The sequence below is a fragment of the Myotis yumanensis genome, unplaced genomic scaffold (assembly GCF_028538775.1).
Source record: "Myotis yumanensis isolate MYYU_CA2020_CCGP unplaced genomic scaffold, mMyoYum1.0.hap1 SCAF_13, whole genome shotgun sequence".
Lineage (NCBI taxonomy): Eukaryota > Metazoa > Chordata > Mammalia > Chiroptera > Vespertilionidae > Myotis > Myotis yumanensis.
This window is the reverse complement of record NW_027223764.1, coordinates 49,689,832-49,702,744: the sequence shown is the minus strand read 5'-3', so window position 1 is coordinate 49,702,744 and position 12,913 is coordinate 49,689,832. Positions and strand designations below refer to the sequence as shown.

The window sequence follows — 12,913 nt, the reverse complement described above, 5'->3', positions numbered from 1 at the left end:
AGACTCCTTTGATCTGTACCCCTAGCCAAGGGTGGCTGAACTTGCTCTTGAAGAGGAGACAGCCTGCTACACCCAACCTGAACCTACAGCAGGCCCTTCTAGGGTGAACTGGAGTTGGAGACCCTGGCAGAAACTGAAGGGTTTGGCTTTGAAACAGGTACTAATTTCTCCTCATTGATGCAAACTTGGGGGGGGCGGGGTCAGAAGAGCTGACTGTTGGAGACAGATCTGTCAGCAGCTCTAAGCTGGGAGAAGCTGAACTTTTTACACAAATCGGCCCCTCCCACACACATGCAGGTCTAGCTCACACAGACACAAACAGTGATTGATGGCAACCTGCACATGAAACCCACTCCAGGGGACCCAGAATTAACACAATCAGGGAAGGCCTTCAGACCTCACTAGAGCTCATCACAACTAGCCACACAAGTGGCTCACCCAAAGGGGGATCCCGGCAGGCACCAGATTCTGCTGGGAACAGCCCTGCCTGAGAGGGCAGCCCCTGCAGAGCATCTCATACCTGGTGATTGAGCTTCACCCCTATAGTCACCCAGCCTGGAGGCTTAACTCAAATGGGCCAACTTAACCCACACAAGGGACATTCCTAGAGCACCCAACTTGAGAGAACAAAGAGACCAGCACTGGGCCCCACAGACACCTACTTCATAAGGCCACCCCACGAGGATGGGGCGTCACAGCAGCTCTATCTCATATTAACATAAAAAACCATTGAAACCTGTAAAGAATTTTTGTGAGTTTATTTGAGCCAAACTGTCAACATATGGCAGGAAACAGAACCTCAACGAATTGAGATAATGCTCTGGAGAATGGGGAGTTCATACCTTGTTTTTATAAATTAGCATTGTGGACGAAAGGGGCCACATGCTGACCTGATGAGCTCAGGAGAGGCCTGCATGGCAATTTTGCAGACTCGGAGACCTAAAGTAACCACAAAGGATGGTCTGAGATTAAACCTTAACTAAAAGCAGTTATGGTGGGCAGTTACGTTCTAAGCTGATATCTTCACTGATAAGGTCAACCTTTACCGTACCTGAGCCTATCTGTCTTTTTGCATCTATGATAACATACCCTTGAAATGTCTGGGTAACTTGTGATTTCCCTGTATCTGAAGCCCCTAGGGCACAGCCAGGTGTGCTGGGCCCAGGACAGATGCAGCAGATTCTTTCATTTGTCATGTTAATTGTTCCTGCACCCACCTACGTATGTGTCCATCATTTTACTTTTTATCCTATCACAGAGGTTCCCCCCCCCCCCCCCCCCCCCCCCCCCCGCTTCGCTTAATCCCACCTCCTTAAATCTGTCACCAATGAATTTCATGTATAAATACGGATGTAACCCTGCCATTCTCCTGAGCACTATCTCAATTCGTTGAGGTTCTGCTTCCTGGCATATGTCGACAGTTTGGCTCAAATAAACTCACAAAATTCTTTACAGGTTTCAATGGTTTTTTATGTTAACAGCATCAAAAGGAAAATACATAAGTGGGTTCTATGAAAGTCATTGGTGATAGATTAAGGAGGTGGGAGAAAGCAAAGGGAGGAAATCGCTGGGATAGGATAAAAAATGAAATAATGGACATGTGCTTCTTTTACACAGATGGATATAGGGTAGTTTAACATAGTTAACAGTTAACAATTAACTTGATAACAATAACAATGAGGGGAAGTCCTGGTGCCATTTGTTGCACTCTAAGGGGTCTGGAAAACAAAAAGGAAGTTACTAGTACAACTTACCCAGACATTTCACAGATATGTTATCTGAGATGCAAAAAAACAAATGGGCTCAGTCAAGATCTACCAGTGGTTCTCAACCTTCCTAATGCCACGACCCTTTAATACAGTTCCTCATGTTGTGGTGACCCCCAACCATAAAATTATTTTCGTTGCTACTTCATAACTGTAGTTTTGCTACTGTTATGAATCGTCATGTAAATATCTGATATGCAGGATGTATTTTCATTGTTCGTGACCCATAGGTTGAGAACCTCTGAAAGTTGATCTTTGTCAGGGAAAATACTGTCCTGCGACATGAATACCCACTATAACCTGTTTTTAGTTAAAGTTTAATTTCAGACCATTCTTTGTGGTTACTCTAGTTCCCTGATTTTGCAAGACTGCCATGCAGGTCTTCCCTGAGCTTGTCAGGTTAGCATGTGGCCCCTTTTGTCCACACTCATACAAGGAAACAAACACAAACAAACAGCCACATCACACCTATTAGAATGGCTATTTTCAATAAGACAGGTAATAACAAGTGTTAGAGAGGTTGTGAAGAAAAAGGAACACTCGTTCACTGCTGGTGGGAATGTAAACTGGTACAGCCATTATGGAAAACAGTATGGTTGATTCTCAAAGAATTAAGAAGAAAGTTATCATAGAATCCAACAGTCCCTCTTCTGAGTATCTACCCCCAAGCTCAAAAACATTTATTCGCAAAGATATATATACCTCTGTGTTCATTGCAGCATTATTCACGGTGGCCAAGACATGGAGACAACCCAAGTGTCCTTCGATAGAGGATTGGATAAAGATGTGGTACATACAAACTATGGCTACTGCTCAGCCATAAGAAAAAATAAAATACTGCCATTTGTGATAACATGAATTAAACTTGAGAATATTATCCTATGCAAAAAATGTCAGTCAGGCCTGTTCTGCATGGCTCAGTGGTTAGTGTTGACCTATAAACCAGGAGGTCACAGTTTAATTCTCGGTCAGGGCACGTGCCCAGGTTGTGGGCTCAATCCCCAGAGTTGGGTGTGTTAGAGACAGCCAATCAATGATTCTCTCTCATCATTAATGTTTCTATCTCTTTCTCTTCCTCTCCCTTCCTCTCTGAAATCAATAAAAATACATTAAAAAAGAAAAATGTCAGTCAGAGAAACCTAAGAACAATATGATTTAATTCATATGTGAGATATGAAACTAAAACTCATAGACAGAGATATCACTATGGTGGTTACCAGACAAAAGGAGGTGGAGGGTAGTAAAAGGGAAAAATAAAAGCCAAATATATGGTAATGTAGATGATTTGACAAAGGGTTGTGGGCACACATACAATGTAAAGATCATGTATCAGAGAAATATATATATTTGAAACCTATGTGATCCTATTCCGTAAGTAAACTACATCAAGCCTTAATTACTTTAAATTTTTTCACTTGTAATGCTAATGTTAAGACACCCATGGAATTACACTGGTGTCAGAATATGCCAACGAAAAATGGTCTCATTAAATGGAAAGATCCTAAATCTGGTTTATGGAAGGGTCCTGACCCCTTGTTAACCATTGGTTGAGGATAAGCTTGTGTATTTCCAGAAAACTCATCCAAGCTCTTGTGGATTCCTGCAAGGAACATTCAACATGGATCTGAGAGAGGAACTGACCAGACTACTCCAGCCACAGATAGCAGAAGCCCTGAGCAACACGCTGAAGATAAGAAATGGGAGTAGAATGAAACAGAGGAGAAACAGTCCAGAGATGACCTGGGGGGTGGTGAAGAAAGCTTGCCATGCTGGCAGTCATCAGTTGTGTGATGGTGCAGGTTGCCCTGGACAGAGCCAAAGCAGATCAGACCTGCATTGTCATTGCCCACCATTTGTCCACCATCCAGAACTCGAATAACATTGCTGCCATGTCACAAGGGACAGTGATTGAGAAGGGAACCCTTAAAGAACTGATGGCCCAGAGAGGAGCCTACTGCAAACTAGTTCCTTAGATCCCTGGCAGCAATTTAAAAAGGACATAAAAGAACTCAATCCTTTTCATTGTCTTATATGTTTATTGCTAGTCTACAGAAGCGGATGAAAAGTCTTAAAGGGACTCAAGCCCTGCAGATGGCATACACCTTTCTAAATTTATTAAGAAAACAAGAAGGGGGAAATGCTGAAGGCTAAGACCAACAGTAGTTAGCATATTAATATGATATTCAGCAGGGCTAAAAATCAGCATAATATTGCCCTGCTGTTGGCCAAATGACTCAAGGCAATCCACTAACCTGATGATCCTCTTACTGTTTACTAAATTTTACTTTTGATATGCCTGTATGCATTCCTAAAGGGTAAATGTGTATTCAAGTAAATATAAGCATACGGGACCCAGAAGTCAGGGAGCTTCCCCACTAAAGGGAACTTGACACCTGCCTCCCCATGCCTTCTAAATTCATATTTTTTGTCTAGTGTATTCATTTGTGCGTGGCCCCTTCTTCAGATTCTGAATGTTAGCTGCAAATGGATGCGGCATTCACAGCACACAATACAATGTAAAGATTATGTATCAGAGAAATATACATTTGAAACATATATGATCCTATTAACCAATGTTACCCCAATAAATTTAATAGAATAAATAAATAAATAGATAAATTTCAAAAGAAAGAAAAGAATTAAATTATTTCATTCTAGTTGCCAAAAATAATAGGGGCATTAAAATCACAAGGGTCTTGGCTACCTGAGGACACTGAAGTACAGACATTAACTTGCTTGAGGTCCAACTCTAAGAAGAGGAATATGCCCAGAGGAACATAAAGAAGGTGAAAGTATGATTTTTAATTGGGGAAGTCAATGGCTGAGGTGCAGGTGTTATAATGTACCCCATGAATCACACAAGGACGCCTCAAGAAGTTGAATTAAGGAGTCACATTTATTGCAAATCCGGGAATATGAGGGGGGGCATTTTGCTCTCCAAGTCTCGCAGTCCTTACCTAGCCCCAATACCAGATTTATATAGGCAAAAAAATCACAAACATATTGATTACATCTTGGGGTTTGGAATGAGGAACCTGGTTTGCAAAAAAGCAGTTTACAGGAGCAGAATTGAGCATGTTAGTTAAATTATAGTTTTGGGGCTCCTGATCACTGAATCAACGGAAACACATTGCCTGGAGCCATCGGGTCTTGGGACCTCTGAGTTAACAGGAAGACATTATCTGGAGCCACTGAGGTAATTTAGGATAATTGTTCCCAGGTACAGAAGAATGTGATTTCTAAAACCAGTGAGATCACAATCAATGGGATATTCAAACCACCAACAGCGAAGGATTCAATCGATTGGGATAGCATACATAAGTTCAGAAAATCAAAGTAACTTTTCTATTGTTTTAGCAAGCAAATAATGACAGAAGCCAAGTCAGCAGGGTTAAAATATTAAACATTTATCCAAACATGGTTACTACCATGCTTCAAAGGCAGAGGGAGTTTCTGACTTGATTCCAGCATAGATCATGCCTCCCCCACCAAAATGAAGGATAAGCACCAGGAACAGACTTGATGGGCAGATGAACTCACGGAGGCCTGTGAGTCCTGCCTGTAGATGGGTCCTGGCTGCTGCTAGGAGTTAGAGGCCCTGAGAGCTCAGCCAGTGCATCTGGGCAGCACTAGGTGTTCTGAGGTAGGAGAGAGCAACATGTGTGAAGCTGAAAGTGTTGAAGGAGTTTGGAGACTAAGAGAGCAAACCCAAATAAGGTTGAACCTAAACTAATTTATCTGGCTGCTTTTTTCCTCCCCACCAATAATCCAAAGTTCACATGAGCGTTTTTTTATTTTATTTTTTCTCTCAGTACCTTGAATTCACACCAGGTGGCAACCTTCCCTGTGCCTCCTCTATTAAGCTGCTTCCAAAAAACATTTCCACCAGACTTTCAATTCCTTGCTTTAGTTCTTTTCTCAACTCCAGTCACTAGTGCCTCTGTTCCTACTCCATTATTTCAATCTCATTGGCAAAGGTCAACAAAGGCCCTAATTTGCCAGCCTTATGGTTAATCTTCCTCCTTAAGTCATCAAAACTTTTTTTTTAAAAAAATCTTATTTCAGATTGTTATTTTCAGCTTAGCTTCGTGGTATATCCACTGAATCCTTTATGCTTTTGGAAATATCCCATAACATATACCAGTGTATGGTATGTGAGCCTCGCACCCTGTGGGACTCTGAGGAAGGCCATCTGGAAGTGGACTGTGGGACCTTGGGAGCCTGGTGAGTGTGTGAGCCCAGACTGCAAACTACAGGGAAACAGCTGGCATTTTGATCTCACACAGTTTGCACACAGGTACACCCCACCCCTGCCCACACCTGCTTGCTTTGTTTTCTGGACTCTCTATAACCATGAACTGTGAAAGCCTGTGATGCGGAAAACTTCACCAGCAGGCCCCACCGATGTCCACACAAGTCTAATAAACCCAGGTCCTTCACAGCCAGTCCTCTGGTTTATTTCTTTAAAACCAGCAGGCAAGCCCTAGCCGGTTTGGCTCAGTGGATAGAGCTTAGGTCCCATGCTCGATTCCCAGTCAGGGCACATGCCCGGGGTGTGGGCTGGATCCCCAGTACGGGGTGTGCAGGAGGCAGCCAATCAATGATTCTCTCTCATCATTGATGTTTCTATCTCTCTCTCTTGCTCTCTGAAATCATAAGAAAAATAAAATCAGCAAGCAACACACTGATGTTTTTGTCAGACATCAGCTCTTTGCAGAACACGTCGAGTAGTCCAGTTGGTGGAGGCAGGACAGGAGGTGGTGTGAATGTAGTGGGGAAATCCCAGGTGGCAGCCCTGATTGACAGTTGGGGACCACCTGGAAAACGCCAATAGGACTATTTTTGGACCTGGAATCAGTGATGTGAAAGCTGCCACTGGCAAATGAAAGGAAAATAAAGAAAATGGGTCTCTTGCCTGGCCTGAGTGGCTCAGTTGGTTGAGCATCATCCCATCAACTGAAAGATCACCAGTTCAGTTCCTCATCAGGGCACATGCCTGGGTTGCAGGCTCCATCCCCAGTTGGGGGTGTGCAGGAGTTAGCCAATTGATGTTTCTCTCTCTCTCTTTCCCTTCCTCTCTCTCTCCCTCAAATCAATAAAAACATATTTTAAAAAGAAAAGAAAATGGGTCTTTTAAGCACCCTAAATTCTTCTGGGGGCCCTGAGGATGCTGTGGTCCCAGGGACAGTGCAAGAATTGGTGCCTCCCCCAAACTCTGTGTGGGCAGCAGGAGCAGTAGGGGTGACTGCCCCACCCCGCTGTGAGAGGCAAAAACTGACATTTTTAAAATTGAAGTGGTGGAAGTTGTCCAAGCCTAATACCCTCCCTCATCTCCGGCGTTTTAAAAAGTTGGCAAGGACACTAGGTAATTAAGCAACACACTAAAGGAATGCAATAATCTCCAAGAATTCAAATGGTGGTTTAAGGTTAGTGAAGGTCTTTCAAAGTTATTAACGTAAAATACATGTTTGTTTTGCCTGGGTTTACAAAACAAAGTTCATGTTATTTATCTCTGCTACAAAAGTTGTCAAGAAAATGGCTTGGGTAATAATTAACTTTAAAAGCTCATACCATTGGTAAGAACATATAAATTTGAAGCTGTGAATGAATATATTTTATATGTCATTTGAAGTATGTGAGTCTATTTGCCAATGAAAACAACCTGTTTCTAGAAGTTATGAAATGTATTCATGAATCTGTCCATCTAAAAAATGCTAATTACTTGCTTTTAGTTGTCACTACCAGTTAAGTTTTCTAAGAATTAAGAATTCTAATTTAGTTGGAAAAAAGTATATGGTTTTGGTAATGGAATGTGTAAGTTGTCTGTCTCCTTAGCAGCCTGGGAGAAACTCAGAGTCAAAGCTGGCGTGTCTGTGTCCCGAGCACAGGGGCCAGCACACCAGAGGTGGTAGCGGATGTTGGCTACACGGGATGAGATGCAATTCTTTCCCTCACTCTCTCCACTACCAGGTGAGGACCATGTTGTGGTTTGTATCACTTCCCACCCTTCTGTGTGTGATGACAGTGTCCTTCTCAGAACCCACAACCTGTGAAGATGCCCAGAAGGCCTGCTCAGTGATTGCCTGTGGCATCCCGGTCTCCAATGGCACCCCAGGCAGGGATGGGTGAGATGGAGCCAAGGAAGAAAAAGGAGAACCAGCTACCCAGGCTGGTCTGACTTTTCAATCTTTACTCCCCAGAGGGATCTGGGACTGAGCCATGAGCAGGCTCCCCTTACATTATGATGGGGATGAATCTCTCAGGATAATTCCTGTACATTGTCATTTTCTCCTAAACAAAGACACTGCTGTGACCTGGCTCCCACCTTTCCATGCAGGAATCGGTGGTGTGTGTTTGTCCCTAAGAGGTGGTATTCTGTAGCCCGGGCAGCTGGCACTGGAGGCAGGAGGTCTTTCTTTCTCAGGTCACCACTAGTTTGCTGTGGTTTCTGGAGTCAACGTGAATCTAGTGCTGAGCTTTTGGAGGAAGAGAATGAGAGATAGACACTGGGCCACATGTCCTTCATCTTCCAACAGGGCAGGGCTCCGAGGCTTGCAGGGCCCTCCAGGGAAACTGGGGCCTCCAGGAAGTAGAGGGGCTTCTGGGCCGCAAGGAGTGAAGGGTCTAAAAGGAGATCGTGGAGACAGTTCAGGTAAGGAGCTCATCTCAGCATGGCGTGGGCTGAGGGGAACGGCCCGGGACCTCGAAGGCCTGGTGGCAGGGTCCCGTCTCCGCTGCCCCACTGGCAGACCTCCCCTCTGCTTCCTGACCCAGCACTCTCACTCCTCCCAGTCCTACTTGTGGCCTGAAGGGATTCCCACAGGCACCTGAGAACAGACTTGCAACCCTGCTGGCCTCCCCTCTTGGCCCCTGCTGATGGCCCAGCTCCCTCAGCTGGAGCAGCCGATGCCAGGCTCCTGGATGCAAGGTAGGAAACCGGTCCCCTAGGGAGTTGGGTTTAAGTTTGTTGACACAAGAGTGGCAGGGAGATGGTCTGCTTCATAAGATCCCTGATGCAATAGAGTAATGCATAGAGTAACTAAATAAATTCATCCAAGGTGAAATAAAGTAATTAGTAACAAGAAAACAAAAGTGATGACCTCACATAAATATTTGCTCACTGACCCATCACAATGATAAGAATACCAGTGACACCACTGTGCTGCGTGACTCACCCAAATCCTGCGCACGCCGAGGGAGTCCCTTGAGTCCCATGGTGCCTCAAGACACACAGTCAAGTAAAGCCTCACCTCAGGACCCATATCAAGTCCCTCCTCACCACGCTCACAGCCTCCTGGTGACCAGTCTTTGGTCGTTAGGGTGTGACAGCATCAGGGCCACGGGGTTTTTATAATAGAGATTAAAGAGCCCACCTGCAATAGGAAATGAAAGCATGATTAAGAAAATGCTTTAAAAAGGAGAATGAGTTGTCTTTTCCTATAATTGAGTATAATATTGCAGTATTTAAGCAGTATGTGAAGAAAAGGATCCAGAGCTACAGTTTGCAAGTTACCGTTATTGCTATTGTTATTCCTAGTTTCAGAGTTACAGTTCATAAGAGTTATGAATTATGTCTGAGAAGGCAGAAATACAGTTATGTTTTTTTTCGCTTCCTTTTGTTTTCTTATTTTTCTGGAATAAGCATACTTCTTAATAAGCTTTTATTCCCCCCAAAATACTCTGTTCTTGAATTTAAAGTCTTTTTCTCAATATATGCCCTTTTCCCATTGCTGTGCAGTTACGGAGACTAAGCTGGCTAACTTAGAGAGAGAGCTGAGGAGCCTGGAGGCGGAACTGGACCGCATCAAAAATGTAAGCCTCTGCCTGCCCCACTGGGTTCCCGCTCTCCCCTTGTCCTTGAGCGCTCTGGGCTTTCAGGAGGTGGGAGAGAACTAACAGTAGTGAACACGGATTATATACCAGGGCCTGTGCTAGGCTGGCATTTTCTCATAATATAGTTTCATTCTGTCCTCTCGTCACTGCTGTTTGTGAGCATTACACTTATTTAACTTACAAGTGAGAGAAAACAGGTCCAGGATTTGTAGACAATTCATTCACCATCACCCAGATGGGAAGCAGCAAAGGAAAGCTTGCATGGAGGTCTGCTGCCTCCAAATCCTTGCTCCTTCCTCAGCACCCACTGTTCTCAGACGGCTGTCCCTGCCCCTTTCTATCCTGGCTTTCAAGCCTGGCAATAAGGTCCACCCCTGTTTCCCTGTCCACCTGCACTGGGGCAGTTTGTGTGGTGGACTGTCTCCAGGACAGGCTCCCCCAGGAGAGGCGGGGCTCTGCCAGGGTCTTCCCTACACAGTGTTTACCTCTGACCATTGTGGTACAGAGGAGTTCAGGCTGAGGACCTGTAACTAAGGAAACTTGAGAGACTTCCCTGGGACCCATGAGGACACCAGAGGAGGCCTCAGCCCACATAGAGATGGTGGGGATCTCCTGCAGGTCTCCAGTGGAGATGACATTGTTGTCCCACTAGCTGTTACTCTGTGTTGTAACTGAACTTGGACTTCCTGGAAGCCCAGCTGATGGAGGCACCGGGATTATTGCAGGAGACCCGGAAGGTGCCTTCACTTGCTTAGGGATGCAGCTCAGTGGCTCCCCTGGTTGGGTTCCCTCAGGTCCTGTGGAGCCTTGTCCTCTTACACCAAGAACAGCAAACACTAGCACACGTGTTGCCCCTCTCCTCCCCCATATCAGCAGCAGGCATGGCCACTCAACTGCCATATATTGAGCTGGGATGAGATCTTGGGGCCATTTTAACCCTGTAGTGACTACCAACGGATCTGAGATGGTGTGTGGAAAAGAACCCATTTTCCAGCTCTGCCTGGTGCTTCTGCTAAGTTCAGCTTCTTGTTCACTTTACAAACCGTGGCATTGGGACCACAAAAACACTATCAGAGTCCATAGGAGAGTTGCCTGTGTGACCCTTTACCCAGCAAGTGCATCCTCTGCAGAGAAAACCTTGGCCACCTGTGCTGACCCTTTCTCCTGCTCTGTCTGCAGTTCCTGGTGAGCCTCTCCCCTTACATGAGGCCTGGTTCCCAAGCATCCCAAGGGCAGGGACCATGGCATTTAGGATGCACCATGTGGAAGGGGTCTGAGGAGTCCAGAGGCGGAAGCACCCACAGTCTGAGATGGAGGATGGATAGATGCTTCAGAGATGGCTTAACACCACACTCAATGTCCATGCTTTATTTTGTCATTTTTAATGATGAAAGTAAAATACATTTTCCTCTAGTAGAGTTTGAACTCTAGTCCATAAATTTTTGGAAGCTTATTGCTGTTTAATTCGAGTTTCTTTAATTATTACTAAGATTGTACATTTTTCATGTTTCGTTACTATTGGCCATCAGTATATCTAATTTCATGAATTTTCTCTTCTCATTCTTAGATATTTCTCTTCTCATTCCTACTTCTATAGTCATTATTTTCTTGTTGATTTATGTTATATACTTTGCAGATAAATAAGCATTTCAATTTTAATCTTACATTGCTTTATTTTGGCAGAGAAGTTTTATATTTTAATTCTGATTTTGAATTTTATATGTAAGTAAAAACCTGATTTTATTTTTCTTCTAAATGCTTAACCATTTAACTGAGAATTATTAAGTGAACCATTCTTTACTTTCCTATAACCTTGACAATCTATTTTTATCATGCATATATGACATATATGTATAGACATACTTGGGTCCAGTTTTGGTAACCTTTACATTTGGTCCCTCTATTTCTGTGTTAATAACACACTATTACAATTTTGTTAGTTTTATAAAACCTTTTAGCATAAGAGGACCAACTCCATTCTCATTGTTTTTTAAGTAATTTTTCTGACTGTTCTAGGTTGTTCACTCTATCATAAGACCTCCTGATGAGGTCCTCCAGCCTCACTCTGTTTTGGAACTGAGTCGTTGGAGAACTCACATCCCTCTCATCCTCTTCCTATCCTCTCAGGCCCTCTGTGGCCAGGGCCAGGCGTCCTGGGCTTGCTCAAAACCTAGCAGCTCTTGTTCCCTCCCTTTCCTGCCCTGATCCAGCCCTCTGATCACAGAACTCATTCCCTTGGCCTGAAGTTGCCATCTGACCTTTGACCTTGGCCTGACCCCAACTACCTGCATGTGAAATGAAGCATTCAGGGAATTAATAAAATGCAGGGAGGCTAGCAGTGGAGTGACAGTGCTACTTCCTCAGGTCAATGGGCCAGGAAATGTCTTAAAAACACTTTATTCAACCGTACAAACAGGCTTACAAATAGGAATTCAGGATTTCATTCACTCAATTCTTTCATTTTTTCACTCTGTCTTCTTACTGAACAAATATGAAAAGTACCATTTACTCAGGTAGGGAGGGCCTTATGAGTCCTTCTGTGGCTCAAGGTTGTTTGATCAGGCAGCCTGAGAGAGACTGTATTGCTTAGGTAACTGAAAGTCAAGTAGGTTAATATTCAAATTTTATGCAGTAAAGATGGGCTACGTATGCTGCAGTGACAACCTCCATAATTCACTCAAGGTCCAGAAAGATCCATCCTGATAAATATTTAAATTATAAATATTTTGTTCCCTCTAGTAGATACCTGGGTTCTTGGCTCTAGTATATAAACACCGGTAGCTTGAAAAAGTCAAGCACATCATTAAGCTTGAATTAAGGATATCAGGAAGATAAGAGCGATTGAGAATGCCCCGAACTTAAGCAACTCAGTTCTTAGTGTTTTATGTCGAGGGAATTCAGGACAAAGATAAAAGAGCCTAACACCAGCAAACACCAGAGTGAGCCCCACTGTCAGTCCATGCTGGGAAGTGGGTTGGTTGAGTAGCAGGAGGGTTGAGAACTAGGAGGTGATCTGAGAATATACTATTGAACTGAGCAGGGGCTTCCCCATGGAGCTGCTGTGGTTGTCACCCTCCCACGTGGAAGGGCCCCAGGCTGCTCCCAGGATGTCACCTCGCACTGTGAGGGTCATAGCATCTCCTGAGAGGTCAGAGTCACGCAGCCCTGGCTTCACTTGGTACCCAGGGTACTACACTAGGAACCAAGGCTACTATGGGTGGTGCAGGGCTAATACTATTTAATGCCCGTGTGCACCTCTGCCCATGAATGTGAGTGTAGGAGAGGTCTCTGTGCTAAGAAAGGGTTAAAACCTG

The 12,913-nt window shown here is 44.2% G+C and overlaps 1 protein-coding gene and 1 pseudogene across 2 annotated transcripts in view; one reads left to right on the top strand and one right to left on the bottom strand.

Annotated features, from left to right (window-relative positions):
- The window catches only part of LOC139022064 (pulmonary surfactant-associated protein D-like), a 40,476-nt gene that overhangs the window by 6,656 nt on the left and 20,907 nt on the right, over nucleotides 1–12,913 (bottom strand). The gene's annotated exons all lie outside the window — the stretch shown is intronic.
- LOC139022211 (mannose-binding protein A-like) overlaps nucleotides 7,746–12,913 on the top strand; it is a 59,486-nt pseudogene continuing 54,318 nt past the window's right edge.